Source organism: Pleurodeles waltl, chromosome 8, assembly GCF_031143425.1.
Source record: "Pleurodeles waltl isolate 20211129_DDA chromosome 8, aPleWal1.hap1.20221129, whole genome shotgun sequence".
Taxonomy (NCBI): Eukaryota; Metazoa; Chordata; class Amphibia; order Caudata; family Salamandridae; genus Pleurodeles; species Pleurodeles waltl.
In genome coordinates, this window is record NC_090447.1 from 1,264,661,433 (window position 1) to 1,264,685,899 (window position 24,467).

Below are 24,467 nucleotides of genomic sequence, written 5' to 3' on the forward strand. Positions count from 1 at the left end.
CTACCCCTGATGAGGTTTCAAAGCACTTTTCAGTGAGTAGCACGCTACTCCGGAACCCAAAAGGATTAGTGGTGGATTAGTATAGGGAAACATGAGTACAGTATTATTAGTATAGGGGGGTGTGAGTTAATTTGAGCAGAGGACATGTGAGTCTGTTAGTTGGATTGGATAGAATAACGGAAGGCTAGAGGAGGGAAGAATCCAGAAGTGTTAATTGGGAAATCATAGTAGTAAGATGAGGTTTGGGATGAGTAAAAGAGGGATGGAGGAGGGAAGAGTCTGTAGATAGTGTTTAGGGAGATAATAGTAGTAAAATGGGGTTTGGGGTGAGTCAAAGGAGAGATAAATGAGGAAGAATTTACTGGGGTTGTTTGGGAGATCATAGCAGTAAACTGAGGTTTGGGGTGAGCCGGGAGGGGTAGAGGAGGGAAGAGTCTAGGAAGGGTTATTTTGGAGATCATAGTAGTATAACGGGATTGGGATGAGTCAGAGAGTGGACATAGAGGTATAAGGTGATGGTGAGACAGGGTAAAACTTTTAAGAAAGTATTAATTTCCTGTTGTACAGTTCGACTAAAGTAATAAATATAGAGATACATGATTACACAGTAAGAGAATACATGTGTATGGAATAGAAAATATTGAGATTTAAGTTGTATCGTATTAACAGACTTTCAAGAGTTGCAGTATTTGAAATTAATGTTATTTGTGTACTTTCATAACATAATTTTATCTTTCCTCAATATTTCAATAGTAAAATGCTTGTAGGTAAATAGTTAAGACAATAATTTTACCTATTGTGATAGATAAAATAAAAACAGAGACTCATAAGCATCTAATCAAACGTGCAAGCAAAACACTCACAATCACACGCACACATGTACTCCCTTTCACATACATATTCTTACACACACATTCGATGCACAATCTCATTCACATATACAGAATCCATTTTAGGACATCCTCATTCCTCACTCCTCATCCCTACTTCTCATCCATGCTTCTCATCCATCATCCCTACTTCTTATCCATCATCCTTACTTCTCATCCATTATCCCTACTTCTTATCCATCATACATCATCCCTACTTCTCATCCATCATCCCTACTTCTCATCCATCATCCCTACTTCTCATCCATCATACATCATTCTTACTTCTCATCCATCATCCCTACTTCTCATCCATCATACATCATCCCTACTTCTCATCCATCATTCCTACTTCTAATTCATCATCCATCATCCCTACTTCTCATCCATCCCTGCTTTTCCTCCATCATCCCTAATTCTCATCCCTACTTCTCTTCCATCATCCCTCCTTCTCATCCCTACTCCTCTTCGATCATACCTGCTTCTCTTCCATCATTCCTCTTTCTCATCCCTGCTTCTCATCCATACTTCTCATCCATCTTCCATCATTCATATTTCTAATCCCTGATCCATCATCCATACTCCTCATTCCTCATCCCTCAGTCATACCAACACATTTTCAGTTTTGAGAAACACACCTTCACACTGATTGGCTGGCAACAGCGAATCAGAGTTAAGAGAGAGAGCTGCATTCTATTTCACTGAGAAGCAGCCTCCTCATTGCATGTGCTGGGTGAAGACAGAGGGGAGGAAATGCAACTGTGTGTTTGTTTCCAGTGATTTCAACACTACACAGCATTTCATTTTATTTAACTAAGTGTTTTTCTGTTTACAAGGGCCTCTGCAGAAAGCTCTGCTAGTCTAGGAAATAAAGGAGGCCACAGCTTGGGCCATAAATCAGCTCTTGGTGAAAGGATTATACAGTTCATCTACAGTTCAATGAAAACCTTTCTGGTTTCAGGAAAAAAAAAAACAAGACAGCTCTCAGAGATAAACAAGCATTTTCAATGCAACCGGGCTCGCATTTGCTCGAGTTGGAGCTATTTGCGTTGTAAACTCCTAACCTAACTTTTCTTGCCACACAAATTAAAAGAAAAAAACACAGCACGATTGCGCTATGTAAAATGCAGTGCGATTGTGCTGAAATTGAAAACAAAAAACGGAGTGTGATCACGCTATGTAAACCCCTGCGCGATCGCGCTGCGGGGAAAATTAACAGATAAAGTAGTCCAGAAACCAGGCTCAAAACATCGTGCCTTGTATGTTTCTAGTAGTTTACTGGTGCAGTGTAAGCAGGCTAAACACCGGAAAAGGCATGACATATGCATGCCTTTCACAAATGAAAGCAAGCAGATTTTAAAGAGCAAGCCCAGGAACCAATGAAAGAGACTGACGTGACCTGGGTGTGGTTTGATGCCCAAAGAGAGATTACTTTATGGATGGAACACTTTGCGCTCGCCCATAAAAAGCAGCCTCAGATTTAAACAGTTCATTTGTTACAAATAAAAATGAAACCAGAAAACATTTGGATGAATTGCATTGCACTGTCAAAAGAGTTGATTTTAAACATTTGTTTTCTACATATGAAACTGAAACCAGAAAGGTTTTTAGTGAACTCTAGATGAACTTTATTACCCTTTCTCCAAGAGCTGATTTATTGCCCAAGCTGCAGGCTCCTTGTATTTCCCAAACCAGCAGAGTGTTATGCCAAGGCCTGTGTAAACAGAAAAACACTTAGGTAAATATAATGAAACTTTGTACAGCCTTGAATTCACTGGAAACAAAAAACACAGTTGCATTTCCTCTCCTTTGTCTACACCCAGCACATGCAATGAGAAGGCTGCTTTTCAGTGAAATAGAATGCAGCTCTCTCTTTTAACTCTAATTGGCTGTTGCCAACCAATCAGTGTGAAGGTGTGTTTCACAAAACTGAAAATGTGTTGGCATGACTGAGGGATGAGGAATGAGGAGTAGGGATGATGGATGAGGAGTGTGGATGATGATGAGGTATGAGAAGTAGGAATGATGGAAGATGGATGATAAGTATGGATGAGACGCAGAGATAATGGAAGAGAAATAGGGATGAGAAGCAGGGATGAGGGAAGAGAAATAGGGATGATGAGGGATGAGAAGTAGGGATGAAGTATGATGGATGAGAAGTAGGGATGATGGATGAAATGGAGGGACGATGTATGATGGATGAGAAGTAGGAATGATGTATGATGGCTGAGAAGTAGGGATGATGGATGAGATGGAGGGACGATGTATGATGGATGTGAAGTAGGAATGATGGATGAGAAGTAGGGATGATGTATGCTGGATAAGAAGTAGGGATGATGGATGAATAGTAGGGATTAGACGTAAGGATGATATAGGAGGAATGAGAGGTAGGGATGATGTATGATGGGTGAGAAGTAGGGATGATAGAAGAGAAGTAGGGATGATAGATGAGAAGTAGGGATGATGGATGAGAAGCAGGGATGATGGATGAGAAGCAGGGATGAGGAGTGAGGAATCAGGATGTCCTAAAATGGATGCTGTACACATATTCTCACACATGACAAACTCACAGAACGCCGTGGCACCACATGGAAGACCAACTCTTCTTGGGACAGAAGCAGCATCAACCATACACCTCTGAAATGAGAAAATGAGCCGAAAGCCTCATTGTTGGCACCCTGTGCCCAAACATGGCTCTGACTTGGGTAACTTCTACTGAAATAGTGCTAAGGCTGGAGCCAGAGTGCCCCACAGAAGTTGGAGTCAAGAACTGGACAGTCAGCTTATGTCATGTTGTCTCTCACCAGCAGAGATAAACTGCAGGTTAACCTAAATCTGTGAGAAAAAAAATCACCAGCCCACCAAAACCTGTATGGTGGCAATTATTTCAGCTAGCCATGCTACATACAGTTAGCTTCAAGTTGGAGACAATGCAGGAATCCTGGGTCAAAATGTGTAGGCTGGCAATCATTTGTCAACATTCTAGAAGGTCAAGCCTCATAGGTGTTCTATGGCCTATGTGGTCTCTGAGGAAATTCTTCATGAACCAGCCCTTTTCACTCCAAGTATGTGCATCCAATAGAATGTGTGCGAGTTGGGCGGCTGATGTAACTTCTGCGTCATATTGCCACTGCGAGCGGCGTTGTTCGGAAAAGGAGGTAGGACATGAGCTCTGTCCTGTCAGACCGACCTTGGCATCCTAAAGGTGGGAGGAGCTGGGCAAGGTATCATGTTTTCAGATGGGGCAGTGGCTGGATCCCGTGACCCCGGTATAGTCTCACAGCCTGACAGACGCGATCTGCGATACGGAGGCCCGAGCCTCATCCCTTCATATTCTCTTTGAATTATTCACTTGCAGTTGTGTTTCCTTATTGATCTGTGACACATTGCCCACAGCCCATCCTTCCTCCCTTTCTTGTACCTTAATAACAGGAGCGGTCTGGCCCCCACGCCCCCTTGAATAACCCAGCCTCTAAAAGCAACCGAGCCCGCCCACCACAAGCACCCTCTCCATACTCTTGTAAGTGACGCAGACTCCCTTTCGCGCCAACTGCTGTCAGACACTCCTGCTTCTGCCTGTTTCCTTCCCGGCATCCGCGTCTGAGCAAGGACAAGGCATCCATTGCAGTGACGAGGCTTCCTTGCCCTGGCGCCACGTACAAGGTCCCAGTTCCCGGCTCGCTCGAGTCTTTGTGCTGAGGGCGGATTCTAAGCGGCGTGCTGCATGATGCAATATTTATAGTATGTGAACGAGTAGTGAAAGTGTTCCCTGGATGCATCCGGCAGCAGGGAGTCCTTGTTAGCAAAGCCCGCCTCACTCGCGAGGTGCTGGGCGCAGCTGTTCTTCATGCAAACAAAGGTGGGGCAGCCCCTGCCCTGTCCCTACATAAATGGCCTGGGGAGGGCTCCATTGATACCGTGAAAAGGATGATATTAAAGTGCACGGATTAGCAATGCAAGAGTTTCCTTTTGTACACCGTCTTAATTGTTATATATTACATCTAATATGCACACGGGTTGTTTTTTGTGCATTAGAAAACAGCAGTAACTATTTTTGTTTCTTTTGTTACAAATGCGGAGTAGCGTGGCACGTAATATTCCACACAATGTGCGTCTGAGTTGACATGCTGGTCGCGCTCTCCCAGCTTCTGTAAAGCATTCGACCCTCCTTTTCTGAACCCAGAACTGATGCCTACTCCCTCCCACCCCTCCCCGCCCCTTCCTCCCACCCACACTCACACGTGCTCCGCGCAGAACCTTTGTTACTATCCCGAAAAGAAGATTATCATAATCTTTGTGCACGCGGCTGCACTATAGGGGCTCCTTGGACCATGAGAACTGGTTCATACCGCATTTTTCTGGACAAGCTTGGAAACTTTGTAATGGGAATCTATATTAGCTTTCATCACAGGAACGCAAGTTTATTATATTTTCACTGGAAGAGAATAACGAAGAAAAAATTTACCCGCAATTTCATTTTATATGATAAGAGGACGCCCGTTTTAAAGGCTATGAATGATTTGTGGAATTAATGTTTCCCACGTAAAAAGGCAAAAAAATAGAGTCTGGGTATAAAGAGCGAGACAAAAATATGGGTGCATGTAGAAGTCTTGTACGAGAGAGACACCCGCTGGAAACCGAGTATGAGAAAGAACATAAAACCAGTTATAGTGTAAGCATTACAGGCTAAAACACCAGCTTCCCAACTAACAGGGAGAGCTCTCAATATATGCATCTTCTTGCTGAATCATGTATCTCCTAAGGCTGGGACGCTCTCAGTTTAAACAGAGATCAGGAGGAGAGATGATATGCTGCACATTGCGAATGTCAATTAAAGCAATGTTTTGCCAGCAGATTCCCGGGTTATTTACTGGCAATCGTCATTATTTTGCCTTGTTCCACAGGCAGGATATATCATAAAAGCTAAAAGTAAAACATGTGCCCAAGTGTGGTTCCTCCCTTTCTGTCCACCATAAGAAGAGACAAGGCTTCTTGCACTACCAGGCAAAACCTACTGCCCGAACCCCAAAAAGCATTGAAAAACCAACCGGTCCAGCCTTTGAGGCTACTGGCTTTGCCAATGCATTTTATACAAGCTGTAAAGCTTTAAAACAGGCACGAGGGCAAGTGCAACACAAAGGGGGGAGAAGTACACAACGGCATGCACAACACAGAAGGAGAATCACACGGACTTGAGAAAGCCACACAGCGTGGCAAATAGGGGGAACAAGTACATGAGGGAGACAGCTGGAAAACATGTGCACTCTCATGGAGTACTTAACCAAAAAGAAAAAGTAGTGACTTCAAATTGAGCACTGGAAAGACACAAGTAATGAGGGCATGCGCCATAGGTAGGACCACCATCAAAAGAGGAAGGAAAGCCCAGACAAGCTAACTAATGGGTGCATCCCCATGTAAGAGTTTCAAGTGACAGAGAAACCACAAGGGGAAGGCTCATGGACGGCATGAGAAGCCAGTCCAATTGCCAGACACAAAATAGACCTGGTTAATCGAAATAAGACACTCAAATGAGCCAAAAAGAGTGTTCATTCTTTTGCCAGTAAGCCCCAAAAAGAACAGAAAAGGGGCATCAACCGCTGAAAAGAAGCTGGACTGACAAGTAAAGAGACACTAGGAGGACCAACCCTGCTACCATTGAAAGCAGAAGGAAATCTAAGGATGAACACCAGAGCACAGCACAACACTGTGTCGGAAAACATGAGAACGAGCAGTACACAATACACCCACTCCACAGCAATGCAAGGAGTCTGAATGAGAAAAACGATTACATCAAAACTAGCAAAACACAATAGAAAAGTTAAATGAAGACTGAAACAAGGTAAAATCCAAAGAGAGACAACGTGACTGCCGAGCAGCAAAGAAAGAGGCAGCAAGATGGTGTCTCTTGGTTTTGATGGTCTAAATTGTTGGTGATTGGTAGACAATGGGAAGGGTATGTGGTCTTAGGGTTATTGAGTTCATGGAATTTTTTGTTTGTTTTATGCTGTGTTTTTATTGGCTGCTGTTTGAGTTACTAAGTAGAGTGAAAGGATAATATGAGCCTCCGGTCTTGACATAGAATCACATGTCATCTCTATACAGCAGCATCAGTATAAGATGCCCTCCTGGTTTGGGTGGGCATCGTCTTAGGTTGTCTAACACTTTGTCAGAAATGTAGAGGTTGTACCGGCTTGGTGCTAAAATGCATCCCTGTTTTAGGCATCTATTGAACTTTTTTTGGTAAGGGAGCTATTAACACCCAGTTTCACCTGGAACCAGGTGTCCAAAACAGTGCTTGAATGGCTTTCATTAATATACTTCCAATTCCCTAAAAGTTCAGTTTTTACAAGAGACTTTCTTTATGTACTATCCATAACAGTCCTAAAGTTGATGAAGGAGGCATATAATTATCACAGCAAGGATGCAGCTTGTTTATGGCATTGAGTGTGTTATGGGGTCATTAATAGTGCTGTGTCTATCTATAAAGCCTGTTTGAAACCACGGCACAAGATTGTTATCATCTGCCCACTTGAAGAGGTAATTTAAAAGCAGAGAGGTGTACGGCTTTGCAAGTGTCCTGTTGAGCAATTGTCCTTTAGTTGGAAGTTGCAACTCTAGACCCCTTCTTGTATAGTGGACGAGTATGGGTGTTTTACATGAAGTTGGCAGCAAACCTGTAAAGTAACAGGAAATGAATAAGGGATACAGCCAGGAGGTCCAGTAATCTTGACCAGACTTAAATAATGAGGACTAGGTCAGCTGAGCCCTAGAGAGTCAGGAAGCAAGCTTATGCATGTCTGCAGATGCTGTTCCCTCTCCCACCAAGCACCACCTCTTGTCTGTCTCTGCATTTCTTCAGTGGGAGTCTACCATGCCTGCTACACAGAGGTTGTGGTTCTTGTGGCACCAACAGGTATATCTGCAGCACACCACTCCCTATCACACCCACCTGTCGCTGCTGCTCTTGTTGGCCTATTTGTCCATGTTGGGTGCCCAGCAGCACTCTACTCTGTGTTATGCACCTCGCCTGCTTTCTCCGCCCACCTCATTTTCCTTTGCAGGGGTAGGTCACCACTGCTGCTACAATTCTCTATGATGAGCACCTCGGTGGCTTTACCTTTTAAAGGATCCCACACCTGCCCTAGAACACCTGAAGAATACCAGCCAATTACCAGTGGCTGAGAATGATTCAAGCATTCCATCCATCACTTTTTTATATACTTCTGCTCTAGAACATCTGGCACTAAAACTTCCAGTCCCTACATTCCACAACATAAACAAGACACCCAGGACTGCGTTCACTCCATCACCTTCCATTTTACCATAGCAAACTACTCTACTCCTGTAAGAACCCCAGCCAAACCTCACAATGTCTAGCCTTACGACTAACACTACTCAGGCTTACCAGCATGCTTTGAACAAACATTTCCCTTTCTTCCAGTAGCAGACGTGCCGCCAAATCACTTACGAAAAGACACTTCTCCACTATCTATACACTGATAAGACCTTCTAACCCTGCCCTTTATGTTCTTGCCCCATACATGTCAATATACCCGATTCAGGCAGGAGACTCGGGATTTTTGACACCAGAATGGCTTTATTTTGGCAGTCTACTGCCTAAAATGTCCTCTGCTTCAATACAAGTTAATAGGGAAATACATACTACTTATCACGTTTTTTAAAATATCCAGTTTTTCTCTTTTAAAACGTTGGTATATAAGTTGCCCTGTGCCAGCTGCTAGGTGTTTAGACTCCACCAGCTGCCTGAAATGCCCAGGTGAGGGGGTAAAACGCCTCCTGCCACACAAACCCCCATTAACCAACAGCTCTACCAGTAAGAATGATTAAAAAGAACATTGATTTAACTGAAATGTTAATTATTCAATAAAGAATGACAAGGACGAGTAGTCTTTCAATGTACCATGATTATACAAAAGAGGGACAGTTTCTCCAGACATGCAGGATATGCAAACCTATGTAGCAACAGGCGCATGCGTACACCTGGAGAGCACAAGTTTAAGCAGAGCACTCAGCAACTTAACTCAAGCAATGCCACTGTCATATGCGGGTACAATGCTAACCGAAATGCCACAAATACATACAAAAACGTGGCAGATACGAGCTAAACGACATAACATCCCACCCTCAAAATAAAAAATGATTTCGCCCACCACCACACGCTATGCCATCGTTCGGTTTGCATGCGTTTCATTTGTTACGCGCCACCGGTGCCGCGCTCGGATGCAAACGGTGGATGCCCGCGTATTTCCCCCGCTGGAGGGAATTTCTGTGTAGCAGTCAGAGACCACCGAGAAGTCAGTTGTCACAATACACCCTTCAGCTCGCAGGATGTACTATCCACCGGTGACATCAGGCGGAAACATGCACAGGCTCAGCATAACCCTAGCACCGCTCCGGGTGCAGCCGGAGCATCCATTCCAGGGCTCTAAACGCTGTTTCTGATGCAACAGCGGGGGCGGCACCTAGAGGGCTGGTTGGACGGCGAGGAGGGGGGGGGGGGGGGCAGTCTTTAGATTATCCAATCGTAGACGTTCTTCGGCAGCACGTGAAGAGATTGTCCCCCTCGTATCCCCTCTGTCCTTGTCACTGACTATGCTTTCTTTCTGGTTGCCACGAATCACCTTGTCTGAAAAACACTCTTGCCTCTCCATGTCTGTAGACTCTACCCTTCATTCAATATTTGGAAGACTCCATATACATACACGCGCGGCAATCAACGAGTCTGTGCTGTCTGACAGGTTGTGGGCGGCGACGCCTGCGATTGGTCACTAAAACAAGCAAGGTCCGCCCAACGGCAAATGATCCGCCCCTGCCGGTCATCAGGAACTGCCCTCGTCACCGCTCCACCGCGTGTGAGCTGCTGTGCTGCCTGCGCGCTGACTCCGGAGACGGGGATCCCGTGGAAGGCCGTCGGGGTGGTTTCGGTTCTGGCACCGGCACGGAGAGCTCCTTCTCTCGGAAGAAGCAGGCGAGCTCACACACCGCGGACCCGTCGGTGACGGGTGAGCAACTAGAAAAGGGCATGGTCAGGTCTGTGGCTGGGAGCCTCGGTTCTCATTGTCGGGCTGAGGCGGGGCGGGGGCATGCCAGGTGCCGGCAGCGCCCGCCCGCCCGCCGCCGTGAGGCGGTACTGATGGAGCGCGTCCCCTCCGGGGCAGGCAGACAGGTGGGCGCGCGCGGCCGTTGCCAGAGGGTACCATAGTGATGGTGTCTGTTAGTAGTCGCGCGCCAGGCGGGGGCGGCAACAGTTTGAGAGTTGTGAAAGGGCGGCACGGTGACTCGGGCCACCTGCTTCTGAATTTCAACCGATCTCGGTTCAGGGGCACGGATCTCACTTGGTAGTAGATTTTGAAACGTCCTGGTTGTTCTATACAGATATCTCGTATCCACAAACATTTAATACATAATACCCAGTCATATGTAAAAATGCACACATTCGCCATATCCAGGCTGGGCATATGTGGGGTTCATGTTTATCCTGCTCTTCTCGTGCTGCCAGACTGCGAACAAATACAATTCAAGTCCCTGTAGCTTGACCTGTATAACCTATCTCACAGTTTATAAGGGATTGGTTTGGGAGGCTGACAGCTGTTTTTTTCCCCAGCAGCTTAGATAAATATTTTTCCCCCGTATTTTATTTTCTTTAAACGCCAGTGTTCTTTTTAGAACTCTTTATCTACCTGCTTAAAGAACTTGTCTGTAATTACATTCTACAATTACAGTTACGACCTATGTATTTACTTAGCTGAGTAGCCTCTGATAAACGAAAGACAGTGCCTGAATCTCTCCAACATCTATACCCAGCTGCCAGTGCCTGAAGGGAGCTTGTTTGGTACTAGAAACTGACCGTAATGTAAAGTGCGATGGCCTGAGATGGCAGGGTGTAGTCTAGTTGACAGGTAGCTAAGGGTTCAGGCAGTGCTGTGTTGGACTACAGAAGGGACCAATGAGAACTTATTTAAACTCGCACTGTTTTATTAGATAACTGATAGTAACAATTTGCACCTGTATAAGGTGTATTGATAAGAGTTAACGCCGTGCAGTGGGTTTTATTTCTTCACTTGTTTTGGGCATGCAGTAGCAGAAGTTTCTCGCTTGATATTTTGCCTCTTGACTGCAGCTTATCTCCACTTTTGCATTTCCCTTTCTGTGTTCATGCAGTGGCTAGAGATATTTTGCTCTTTGGCGCTGTCTGCTTCCCGTAAACAGGTGCACATAAAAACTGTCAGTTTGACTAGTTAAAAAAATGTAAAAGTATAGTCCAGAATGGATCAATTTATAGCTTCTTTCCTGCTAATTATTTTACGAATGGTGTGCCTTTCAGTGTAGTGATAAATATATTTCCCAGACCACAGCAGGAACGCTGGGGACTAGTATAAGAAGTGTAGTCTGTGAACAAGTCGCTTTTTGCAGCCCACTAGGGGCTCTAAAAGTGTTTCCTTCCACAAGAGTCACCAGACGCAGTTCCTTTTTACTAAAACTTGAGGAACGAGTGGTGTGCATTCTTACACTTGATTCTAGCTACGTTCAGAGGCAGAATTTTCAGGGAAACACTTTTTTTTTCACGTTTTATTGAATTTATCAAATAAGAATAGCTGATGAAGGGATTGAAACACATTACCACTATTCTCAATGCGTGATCAAATGTGTATAACTTGGAATATCACTGATCAATAGATACATACCGATCTTGGATCTTATGCTGCAACCATTGGGTCCCCTGATCTGTTATTTAAATCTTCCCTTATGCAAAAATATTTTTTTTCACTGTATCGTTTTTCTTGGTGGCATTTCACATGACTTGAATATTAGATATTTTAACTAAGGTCTCCATTCTCATTTTTCGAGAGTTCTTCTAGCATGGCTTTTGTCAAGTTTGTAGTCAGGTTGTTTCCAGTGTTAATACCTGCTGAATTTCCATATCATGGCCAGAGTTACCAGATGACTCTACTACGTGAGACAGCCATTGTTTTCTGATGTTAGTCCAAAATCTTCAAATTGAACGCAACCAAGACCACAGTTGAATTTTGACCCGGTTTCTTTAATGAAAGCCCTAGGCTGGAACTTTGGTGTCCCTGTGACATGGATTAATGTGGTAACCCTAGTTCTTTTTGCCTGTGCTCCTCTTTAGTGTGGAGGCAAGACGGGCTCGCAGAATTAGCCTGCTTGCTTTCTGATTTTTGGATGAATCCCAGCAGCTGAGGTGTAGCTTTTCTTGAAATTCGTGTTACTCCTTGAGTATGGTGACTGCTTTTCCACAGAAGCGTTGCACATGTGTACTGTTCCCTGCCATGTGCAGTAGTTCAAGTTGAGCTTCTAATACGTGGGACATTTTGCTTTCCCAATGGATAGAGGGGAAATGGACCGTTTGCTCAGGAATGCATTTACCCTTCAAACATTGCAGTTGGCAAATACTTTAGCAGTGTTTTAAAACGTGTTCTCTATTTTCGTGTTGTATTAGGTTGGCATTAAGAGAGACTTCGTGGCACTAGGGTGATTTTTCTAGCTCCAGTCCCGATACCCAGTAAGGCTGCTTTACATGTACCATGTCGGGTAAGGCATTTGGTGTACAATAATCTGAGCGCTATCAATTTAATTTTGGCCTGTCTCAACATTTCTTTTACAATGTAAATTAAAAGATTACATTTTCACCTCAAGTTCTTCTTCGGATCAAGCTGCAGTTATAGTAGATCTTTCTATTCTACATCACAGACCTTGAAATGCACATACAATTGAGCAGATTGAGACTTGGGTAGACTCCTGGGTACCCATTTACTATTCTCTCAGCCAATAGTGCTTTCTTAGATTCTTTTCCGGAGCCATCCATGGCACTCTTTGCTGCAATATAGTTAGTACCCATATACATCTCAAAGCATGCATTGCTGTGGCTGCTTAAATGTTTTACTGCTATGTTCGCTCTCCCATCTACTGCCAGGCTAGCTTGTATAGTGTCTTTTCTAAGTCTGAACAGTTTGACTTCAAGGAGCACTGGAGTGAGTTAGAGGTAAGGCAACATGTAGGGTAGTGCTTACGTTTTATTTAGTGTCACAAGACCGATCACCAACAAAGGACGTTTAAAGCCATAATTGTAACATCTGAAATGCCCGGAGATTCATAGGTTGTATGATCAGTGCATCTCAGTTTCTACGGACAAACGTGTATCCATTACCTCCTAAGTGGAAAGAAGGCTGACTTTGCGATATCCATTCCTACCAGCTCATCTATTGAGAATGCATTCTATTTAACCCAATCCATTTTTCAGTCCGCAGACCAGCACACTCCTTTTCTCCATCACTAGTGGGATTGTCTGTGACAGATCCACAGCATATTACTCTAGTTTCTCTTTATATGAACAGCCCATAATTGCTGCCTGCTAACATTTACCGCCTGTCCCAAACTGGTCTCTGTTCATACACTCCAGCTGTTTTGTTGCCTCTGCAAACAAGGCTGCAAGAAGGACAACTCTTCCTCGTCCCTCAATGAACTTGCATGCCTTCCAACAGCATATTGCCATTCAGTCAGAGGTTGTTCTACAATAGTCATTCCCATATGATTATGTAGAGCCCCACATTCATCTATTTTAATATCTTAACCTTGTGACCAGCCCATGGATACGAAATCTTTTTAGCCTCTAATAATGCCTCGGTTTGATTTGCCCCCTCAACCCACAGTGATTTTTGTCACCTTCCACATGAACGCTGCATTTATGCTTCTACCAAGTCTGCATCATTACATTAGTTCGTGGATCAAATAGGGTTAACAAGTACAGCAATAAACAGTCTACAGACGCAGGGGGGAGTGACTTGGACCCAGCTTCATACACAAAGGTGATTAACCGCTGATGAAGTAGAAAACCAAGGTCGTGTAGGGCAGGGGATGTATGTTTGTGTGTTTATCCACACCAGTGTCGCAAATAAAGCTAGTGCACTTAAAACTACAAAGAAAGTTGTCTCACTTGATAACTGCAATAGCTGATGTAGGCCAGTGATAACTTTACTCTCCATTCTTTCAAGATCTGGGAAAATTGGTACAGTTGAGTTGGGTAACATTAGCGCGTGAAAGCCACAGCAGTGTACAAGTGTGCTGTTAAAAATTAAGTTAGTGTGATTTTTTTTTTTTTTTTTTTTTTTTTTGTCTTTTTTTTTTTTGTTGTTGCTTAAAAACGACTCAATCCTTTTATATTGCCAGGAATAGCTGCATACATGTGCAGCTTCTTCAGGATTGAGAGCTTTTCAGACAAAGGAGTTGCCACCCAGCTCTCTACCTGCCTGCTATGCCAGGTGGCCCTTAGACATTGGACCACTGGTCCATATTTAACATTCTTATATTGCAAACAAGTTTAAGAGGATCATAGCTGCAAACCTACCATTTTTTAAACTTCTTTTTTGTGCTAAGATTAATGGTTGCTTTCGTTTATACGTATTGGGAGCGCACATAGAAGAGTATAGTTAACATTATATTATTTTGAGCCAGAGTTTCCCCTCTGATTGACCCAGTTACATGTCATATGGGGAGCCCCTTCTGCCTGTGATACAACGTGGCCTGCACCCTTTTTTTTTTTTTTTTTCCTGCTTCAGAGCTCCCAAAATAATTTACCTTATATTTGCACCGCACCAAGAAATAAATATGAGGCAAGTGTTCTTTTTTAGGTTTATTATGGCAGTACCGAGTTAGATTTGGCACCAGAACTACCGTCTCCTTATTGGAAGGCCTAACAAGGAGCTGTTCTGAGGCTTACCTCGTTCTGCCTCATCGCTCCTTTCCGTTCTGCCTAGAACGTGTTCCTTCCAGTACCCAGTAAATCTGAAATGTAAACGTTAATTTAACTTTATTGTAGCTAGTCTGTTTATGCGGAGTGAGGAAAAAACGGAGATTACAGCCTGAAAAGTAAAACAAATGTGCTACTGTTACCTTTCCAGGCCAGTGTGAAACAAATGTGCCACTGTTACATTTGCAGGATAGTTTGAGGTGGGCTGATGTCCTCTCTAAGGAAGACGCTCCGTGGAAATGGTGCCAAAAGATTTATTTTTTTCTGACTTTTTCTGTTCTATATTCTCAAAGCACTATTTTGGTTTAGTGGTCTGGTGAAGATCATAGATGGCTGCTCTGTCTGTTTATGCCTTGCCACGAGGACCTGATTTGACCTTTTTATTCTCAAACTCGTCGCAACAGGCTTCAGTTTTGCTTTAGCTGGCGATTTTTTTTTTTTGTTGCGATGGAGGCCCCAGAGGACTATGCCCAGTCCTGGTTTGACACAAAAACAGTTGAATTTGGGGTTGCGATTCTCTGTTCATGGCGCACACAGCTGTCCCATTGGGTGACATAGGTGTGCTGGGGAATACTTTTGGATTTATCACCTCCTCTCCATCACACTCTATGATATCTCTGCAACATTGTCATGGAAACATCAGGAATGGCATCCTTCTTTTCCTCATAACTCGAATTTTTTTTTTCATGGTTCCTGTATACCTGTGCTGGCATCCCCAATAACCAGCTTGCTCCTGAGAGCTGCCCGCATCATCAAATTGAGTGGTTGCTATGTTTGGCCGGCTGCTTGTTGGGGCAGGGCAACCTGTATGCTGGATTCATGTCACAGCTCTAAATTGGCAGCTACAGTAGTTTTGACTGAAGAGGCTGTAGTCTTCTACAACCAAACCCTAAATCTTGGCTCGTGTGGTTATCCACCATTAACCGGCGATTCTTATAAAGTGCATACTGTGAGTGTACCTGGTATATGACCATTAAATAACATCTTGAGGGTGGATGGGAGTTGTAAGTTATTTTTTCCCAAAAGATGAAATCGGTTTGAGTTGGTTGTTCAAGCTACTTGCAAGTATAGTGTTTGTTTTGTGGTCCGTTAATTTAAGTTTTCTAACCTCCGATTCTCTTCCTGGTGTGGGCCCGTGCAGGCAGTCCACGGTGCTGTCCCAGCAACTTGTGGGACTTTGTGATGGATGTGATCAGCATCAAGGCTTCTCTCGCTACAGTGCAAGCTGCTGGCTGTTTACCCAGAAACATGTCAGAGGTTAAATACCCTTAAAATATAATGGCCAGAGATTAGGAACCCACAAAGCACCTGGTGGAATTTAATAACTTCGGTGATCCTGCTTTCTCTGGGTTTCCCATTTACAGTGAATGGCCTCATATTATCTATAAATCAAGGCCAAAGGCATCTCTAGCCATACGTCCGTATGGACTGAGACAGACAGATGTAGTGACATTGTGCGGTGATTGCTGATCCTTTACACAACTGTTAATAGCCTTCAGTGCACCTGTGCAGTGTCTGTAGCAGCTCTATAACACAATAAATTGGCTTGCCAGATGATGGCATTATTTTCAAAGTGCCCCACGTTTATATTTCTAGGTATGCCTGGGCCACCACTGGAAAAAAGTTTGTCGCCACTGAAAGTCGTGCCAGTGGAGAACAGCTGAGCTAACTGACTACTTTTAGGAGCACTATTGGTAGGTTTAGAAAAAAATATAACAATAAAAAAACTTCACGTACCTTGCTAACCAACCCCTCTTCAGTCCTCCTAATTCTGTTCTGTGCACACTGCAACTGAACACAGAAATTCTGCAACTCCTTGAACCTTATTTGCATCTTCCCACTGAATTCCCTACACCCCATTCAGCATTTGCAACACTGTTTCTAATGCCTATTAGCACTTGCTCTGCATTTGGCCACACAGGTATGGCGAATCCCATGTCCTACCGCATCATGGATACCCTGTTCATCGGAGAAACATGGCCACATGCTTTATCTGTCTTCCTAGTTTAAACTCGACTGCAACAATAAAGGATTAGACCTGGTCATCATGACTTGGTCTTCCTAGCCATCCCACCACAAAATCTGTGAAGAAGGCAATCTTAATGCTTCGTTTCAACTTCTCATAATGATCCCAAGAATTCACTTCTCATCACTGCCTGTGTAGTTCCAAACGCAGTACTTAATTTTTCATTTTTTTGCTTTACCTCGCTAGTGTATGCCATATTTTTTTTCCTCACTTGACCTGACCACCACCACCGATTTCCACCCCCGCCCACTGTTCATTTCTCACACTACACTCCTTTTCATAACTAGTAACACAAACCTACTAAAATAGGATTCCTTGAAAATGCCATTGTAGACCAGCTCCAGTCAGTCATCCGGAACTCATTTGAGATACTGTTCTTAAGACACCCACAGTGCATCATTAATCAACCTGCACTTCCTCCAGTTGCTTAACCGCTTGAGTGCGGGCGTCGGCCACTGGCCGACGCCCACACACCCTCCCTTGTGCGGGTCACGACCAGTGGCCGACACCAGGAAGGGCATTAATAAATCCTCGGGTGCGTCGCGCCCGAGGATTATTATTATTATTTTTTTTTTACTACCCCCGGGAGACACGGAAGCTACCGTGTCTCCCCCCGCCCCTTTGTGACGTCAGCGCGCCGCGAGGCGCGCTGACGTTGCAAAGGTGTTTTCCCCATGAAAGCAGGAAGCAGCCTTGCGGCCGCTTCCTGCTTTCATGGGGAAAACGGCCTTTTACACGTTCGGGAAGACCTTGTAAGAAAGGGGAGAGTCTCTCCTTTCTTACGAGGCCTTCCTGAAAGTGTTTCCTGGCCCCCGATCGCAGCACAGCTGCGATCGGGGGGCCAGGAAACATTTTGAAAAGGCCTCGTAAGAAAGGGGAGAGTCTCCCCTTTCTTACGAGGCCTTCTGAAACGGTTTCCTGGCCCCCGATCGCAGCACAGCTGCGATCGGGGGCCAGGAAACCCCACTAGACACCAGGGATTTCACTTTTGGGGGGCGGCCCCCCGGAAAACGGGCCGCCCCCCCCCCCGGCATAATTTTTTTTATAAAAAAAAAGGTAGGTGACCCCTGGGGGGGGGGGGGGGGGCGCAATTGCGCCCCCCCCCCCCCAGGGGATTTTTTTCAAAAAAAAAAAATGAAATGACAGGGGGTCGCTCGTGGGCAGGGTGACCCCCTGTGGGGGCAATTTTTTTTTATAGATGTTGTAGGGTTTCCCTGGGGGCCATTTTGGCCCCCAAGGAAACCATACAGCAACTAAAAAAAATATATATGTATATATCTATCTATATATATATATATATATATATATATATATATATATCTATATCTATATATATATATATATATATATATATATATATATATATATATATATCTATGTAGATAGATATATCTAGGTACATGGATATATCTATAGATATATCTATGTAGAGATATATATATATATATATATATATATATATGTATATATGTATATCTGTATCAAAGAGATTTATAAAGCGCGCTACTCACCTGTGAGGGTCTGAAGGCGCTGCGGGGGGGGGGGGGGACAGGGGGAAGGAAAGGGGCTAGGAGGTTCACTGTTCAAAAAGCCAGGTTTTGAGGCCCTTCCTGAAAAGAAGTAGGTTTTGGGTCTTGCGAATGTGGGTTGTGAGTGCGTTCCAGGTTTTGGGTGCAACGTAGGAGAAGGATCTGCCCCCGGTGGTGGTGTGTTTGATGCGGGGGACAGAGGCGAGAGAGAGGTCAGCTGAGCGGACGTTTCGTGTGGGGGTGTGGAAGGTGACTCTCGTTGAGGTAGGCAGGGCCTGTGTTGTGGAGTGATTTGTGTGCGAGGATGAGGATCTTGAAGGTGATCCTTTTGTCAATGGGGAGCCAGTGGAGGGATTTGAGGTGTGGAGAGATGTGTTCGTGTCGGCGGAGGTCGAGGATGAGTCGTGCTGCGGAGTTCTGGATGCGTGTAGTTTGCACTTGAGTTTTAGAGTGGTGCCGGCGTAGAGGGCGTTTCCGTAATCAAGCCTGCTGCTGATGAGTGCGTGAGTGACAGTTTTTCTGGTCTCTGTGGGGATCCATTTGAATGTTTTTCAGTATACGGAGTTTGTTGAAGCATGAGGAGGTAAGAGCGTTGATTTGTTGGGTCATAGAGAGGGAGGAGTCTAGGATGATGCTGAGGTTGCGTGCGTAGTTGGCGGGGGTGGGTGCAGGGCCTAGCGTGGTGGGCCACCATGGGGGGTCCCAGGTGTTTTTGTGTGGGCCAAAGAGGATTATTTCGGTTTTGCTTGAGTTGAGTTTCAGGTGGTTGGCTGTCATATATACGTCACTTTTGTCAATATGTGTGTGGTTTCCCTGGGGGGGAAAAGGGTCCGACTTGTCTAGTGGCAGTTTTAGTGCCATAAAGAAGCGCAGAAGGTTTATATGCCTACTGCAAAGAGCACATCTGTATTTTATGTAAATAGCTGAGTACATTAGTAAAGTCTATGGAGAGATGAAGGGCACTTTTGCTGGGTGGTAATGAGGGAATCCGAGGAGGAGGGAGTGGGAGCACCAATAATGATTGTTGGACTGGGCGCAGGAGGTGCTGAAGACTGTGACGAATGGTATGTGACAAGGTGTTTTTTGAGTGTCTTGAAAGTACGTGCTGATTGAGGGAAGAAGCGCAGGTAAGGTGGCCTCTACTGTTGCACGTATCCCACACACACCATCGATTTTGTGACTGTCTACGTAGGCTAGTGTTTTAGAGCAACAGTTTAGCCAATAGCAGAGATGGCATCTTGATGGATGACTGCTGCCTGCACTTGGGTTATAGAGGACCGCTCTGACATAGGATCAGAGGCTGAGACATCAGATACTGAGACAGCATCTGAGGGATAGGACAATGGCGCAGACTCTGGGAGTGATTTTTCAGTGAGAGGAGTCCCATTCGAAAACTCCTCTTCCAGTACATTATGAGGGAGGTGATGAGGACAGTCCTGCTGTCCCTTCGCAAGCTGTTCGTGCAACTGGGTAATAGTGGGTTAGGCCAACCCAGAGAGCAGGTGAATGCGGCGGCAAGCAGAGAGAGAGTGCTCTCTTGGGAGCTCACCAATTTAGTTCAGCCCCAAATTCCACCACCCAAATCATATTGTGGAGACATCAAAATTGTCTATGGCAAAACAAACTGGTTTTGTAAGGCAGGCACCTGTGTTTTTGGTCCTGGATTCGGCGGCCATATAGAGAAACACACTAAACCCAAACATTTCTGGAAACTAGACATTCGGGGGAGTCCACAGAGGTGTGACTTGTGTGGATTCCCCAAAGTTTTCTTACCCAGAATACCCTGCAAAGCTGAAATGTTGAAAAAAACCTCTATTTTTCTCGCATTTCTGTCACACAAACTACAGGAATATGCTGGGATCCACAACATTCCTACCACCCAGTGACTCCTCACCTGTCCTGATAAAAACACTACCCCACTTGAGTGCCTACACCTAGTGCCTGTGTCAGGAATGGATCACCCCAGGGTCAACAGCTGCCTCACGTAAGGACCAACATTGACCGTTGTGTGATCTATTCCTGTCGCAGGCACCAGGCCTAACCACACAAGTGAGGTATCATATTTATCGGGAGACTTGGGGGAACGCTGGGTGGAAGGAAATTTGTGGCTCCTCTCAGATTCCAGAACTTTCTGTCACCGAAATGTGAGGAAAACATGGTATTTTAGCCACATTTTGAGGTTTGCAAAGGATTCTGGGTAACAGAACCTGGTCCGAGCCCCACAAGTCACCTCATCTTGGATTCCCCTGGGTTTCTAGTTTTCTAAAATGTGCTGGTTTGCTAGGTTTCCCCAGGTGCCGGCTGAGCTAGAGGCCAAATTCCACAGGTAGGCACTGTTTTCTATGAAAAAATGTGATGTGTCCACGTTCTGTTTTGGGGAATTTCCTGTCGCGGGCGCTAGGCCTACCCACACAAGTGAGGTATCATTTTTATCGGGAGACTTAGGGGAACGCCGGGTGGAAGGAAATTTGTGGCTCCTCTCAGATTCCAGAACTTTCTGTCACCGAAATGTGAGGAAAACTTGTTTTTTTTAGCCACTTTTTGAGGTTTGCAAAGGATTCTGGGTAACAGAACCTGGTCCGAGCCCCGCAAGTCACCCCTCCTTGGATTCCCCTAGGTCTCTAGTTTTCAGAAATGCACAGGTTTGGTAGGTTTCCCTAGGTGCCGGCTGAGCTAGAGGCCAAAATCTACAGGTAGGCACTTCTCAAAAAACACCTCTGTTTTCTTCCAAAAATTTGGATGTGTCCACGTTGCGCTTTGGGGCGTTTCCTGTCGCGGGCGCTAGGCCTACCCACACAAGTGAGGTATCATTTTTATCGGGAGACTTGGGGGAACGCCGGGTGGAAGGAAATTTGTGGCTCCTCTCAGATTCCAGAACTTTCTGTCACCGAAATGTGAGGAAAACTTGTTTTTTTAGCCACTTTTTGAGGTTTGCAAAGGATTCTGGGTAACAGAACCTGGTCCGAGCCCCGCGAGTCACCCCTCCTTGGATTCCCCTAGGTCTCTAGTTTTCAGAAATGCACAGGTTTGGTAGGTTTCCCTATGTGCCGGCTGAGCTAGAGGCCAAAATCTACAGGTAGGCACTTTGGAAAAAACAGCTGTGTTTTCTATAAAAAAAATAGGATGTGTCCATGTTGTGTTTTGGGGCATTTCCTGTCGCGGGCACTAGGCCTACCCACACAAGTGAGGTATCATTTTTATCGGGAGACTTGGGGGAACGAGAATAGCAAAACAAGTGTTATTGCCCCTTATCTTTCTCTACATTTTTTCCTTCCAAATATAAGAGAGTGTGTAAAAAAAGACGTCTATTTGAGAAATGCCCTGCAATTCACATGCTAGTATGGGCACCTCGGAATTCAGCGATGTGCAAATAACCACTGCTCCTCAAAACCTTATCTTGATCCAATTTTGGAAATGCAAAGGTTTTCTTGATACCTCTTTTTCACTCTTCATATTTCAGCAAATGAATTGCTGTATACCCAGTATAGAATGAAAACCAACTGCAGGGTGCAGCTCATTTATTGGCTCTGGGTACCTAGGGTTCTTGATGAACCTACAAGCCCTTTATATCCCCGCAACCAGAAGAGTCCAGCAGACAAAACGGTATATTGCTTTCAGAAATCTGACATCGCAGGGAAAAGTTAGAGTAAAACATAAAGAAAAATGGCTGTTGTTTTCAGCTCAATTTCAATATTTGTTTATTTCAGCTGTTATTTTCTGTAGGAAAACCTTGTAGGATCTACACAAATGACCCCTTGCTGAATTCAGAATTTTGTCTAGTTTTCATAAATGTTTAGCATTCCGGGATCCAGTATTGGTTTCACACCCATTCCTGTCACTAACTGGAAGGAGGCTGAAAGCACCAAATATAGTAGAAATGGGGTATGTCCCAGTAAAATGCCAAATTTGTGTTGAAAAATTTGGTTTTCTGATTCAAGTCTGCCCGTTCCTGAAAGGTGGGAAGATAGTGATTTCAGCACCAGAAACCCTTTGTTGATGGCGTTTTCAGGGAAAAAACTACAAGCCTTCTTCGGCAGCCCTTTTTTCCCATTTTTTTTGGAAAAAACTAAATTTTCACTGTATTTTGGCTATTTTCTTGGTCTCCTCCAGGGGAAACCACCAACTCTGGGTACCATTAGAATCCCTAGGATGTTGGAAAAAAAGGACGCAAATTTGGCGTGGTTAGCTTATGTGGACAAAAAGTTATGAAGCCCTAAGCGCGAACTACCCCAAATAGCCAAAAAAGGGCTCAGCACTGGGGGGGAAAAGGCCCAGCAGATAAGGGGTTAATGATAAAACAAAACTTCTGGCCTCAACATTCTCTGATATTTTCAGTGGCATAACCAGGCTTAATAACAGTGCTGCAGCAAATCTTTCTTTTATTTACTATGCCAATTATGTCCTAAAATGTGAGGTGAATGCATACTGGATATTACTGAAACCAAGACAAATGTCTACATGAACCCCACTACTCTAAGTAATAATATGACATGATTAAAAGTAATGTAAAATAGATATTCACATCAACAACTCATTCGTCCACCCAGTCACATCAACACCTCCTTTGCCATCCAAACATGCCTACCCTGACCACCTTCAACTCACAATTGGTCTCTGACCTAATCCTATTTCTCAAAGCAACCGCATATAAGGGAATAGTCTATTGTTAAATGTTGTCTCTCAGATCCCAGCTCTTTATAGTACAATCTTCCTTCAGAATTGGCCCATTAGCCTGCTTTCGATGCTGATCAAATTCAGTCCTGCCTCATCGACTTGCAATTTTAACATAGACAGTCCTACTACAGCCTGTAACTATCCCCTTCTTGTACAAAATGCTAGAAAGAGAAATATCAATACTGTTACAAGATCACATCAACTAGCAGCAGTTAATTTAAACCTGTCTCATTCCAGATTCCACCGTAGTACTGAGAGACTGCATCATGATGGTTGTTGAGCCGTTCTCATAGCAGGCAATAGGGTTAACTATCTGGTAGTACTACTTGATCTTTAAGCAGCTTTCAACACCAGTCACTAAGCTGCTTCTCTATGCTTTCTTCCTGCTTAAGATTTGGCTGCTTGTGCCCACTCTGGTTTGGCACTTTCCAGTCATCAACAGTTCTTATACATGAAGATCGCCACGTCCTGAGCCTTTCTTCCGCCCTCATAAAGCTTCCCATCTTTCCACAATTTTAAGCTATCTTTAACCTCTGTATGGAGCCCCTCAAGCCTGCACCCCAAGTCAAAAACTGCAAAACATCCGTATGTAGATAATAAACAACTCTGTCTCAGAATGTAATCGGAAATACTAATCCAGTAGCTGCAGTCATTGTGGACTTGTGTTCAGTTCTGGGTGTCTGCTTAATAGTTACAAATTCAGTCATACACACCAAGTTAATTTGCCTCAAAGCAGACTTCATAAAGTTGACGGCTGAGCAACAGCACTTGGCATAAACTACTGTGGCTTCTCCCATTCACATACACCATATTCTGTTGGTCCTACAAGGAGTCATAGCTGGCTACGGATGATTTTGACAATCTAAAATATCCCCAAGTTCTTCATGTTATCTGTGCTATTTCTTTCCTTTGAAAGGTCAAGCCCCTCTTATTTTGTTTCAAAAGAATGTGCCACAGTAGAGCCCTTGAACTCTCACACACGCACACCCTATTCACTGGCCTTCCTAATATCACCATAGTTTTGCTAAAGCAATTTTCCTTGATGCTTTTACCTGATGAGATAGATGACCATATACACCTTCCCTTGAGGGATGCTTCGGGTTCTTTGTTTGCAAGGTCTACTCCATCATAAATTTTGTCTGCCAAAAAAGCCAAGTTAGAGGTCTAGAAATACTGCTACAGGTGCCATATAACCATCCATAGCTTAGTCAAAGCATGACTCAAAACTGGTATTGTGGAAAATGTAAATTACAAAGCCTTTGCTTTGGAGTTCTCCTTTTCTGCTTGACTTTATGCTAACTTCTTCTTGCACTTAGACTGATACTTCACCTGGTCTGCAGGTTCTCACTTTTGCAGTTCAGGAACCAGTTGAATAGTTACCTATCTGGACATTATTTTAATGGGCTGCACAGAATGGCTCTACATCTTGCGCTGTGAAAGTGAATTAAGTGCTGCTTGATAGCTACACTCTTGGGCAGAAAAACAATTGAAGTCTGCACATTCAGAAAGTGGATGCAAATAGATTCTTATCTGGAAGGCATGATCTACTTTTGGGCGAATGCATCAGCAAACATGTAGAG

At 44.3% G+C, this 24,467-nt stretch overlaps 1 protein-coding gene across 2 annotated transcripts in view; it reads left to right on the plus strand.

Annotated features, from left to right (window-relative positions):
- Window positions 1–9,695: 9,695 nt before the first annotated feature.
- SLC7A1 (solute carrier family 7 member 1) overlaps window positions 9,696–24,467 on the plus strand; it is a 393,527-nt gene continuing 378,755 nt past the window's right edge. The window contains exon 1 of one of the 2 annotated variants that reach the window (XM_069202197.1): window positions 9,696–9,892. The gene's annotated coding sequence lies outside the window, so the exon portion shown is untranslated. The remainder of the gene's footprint in view (window positions 9,893–24,467) is intronic. The other variant, XM_069202198.1, reaches the window with a different exon arrangement.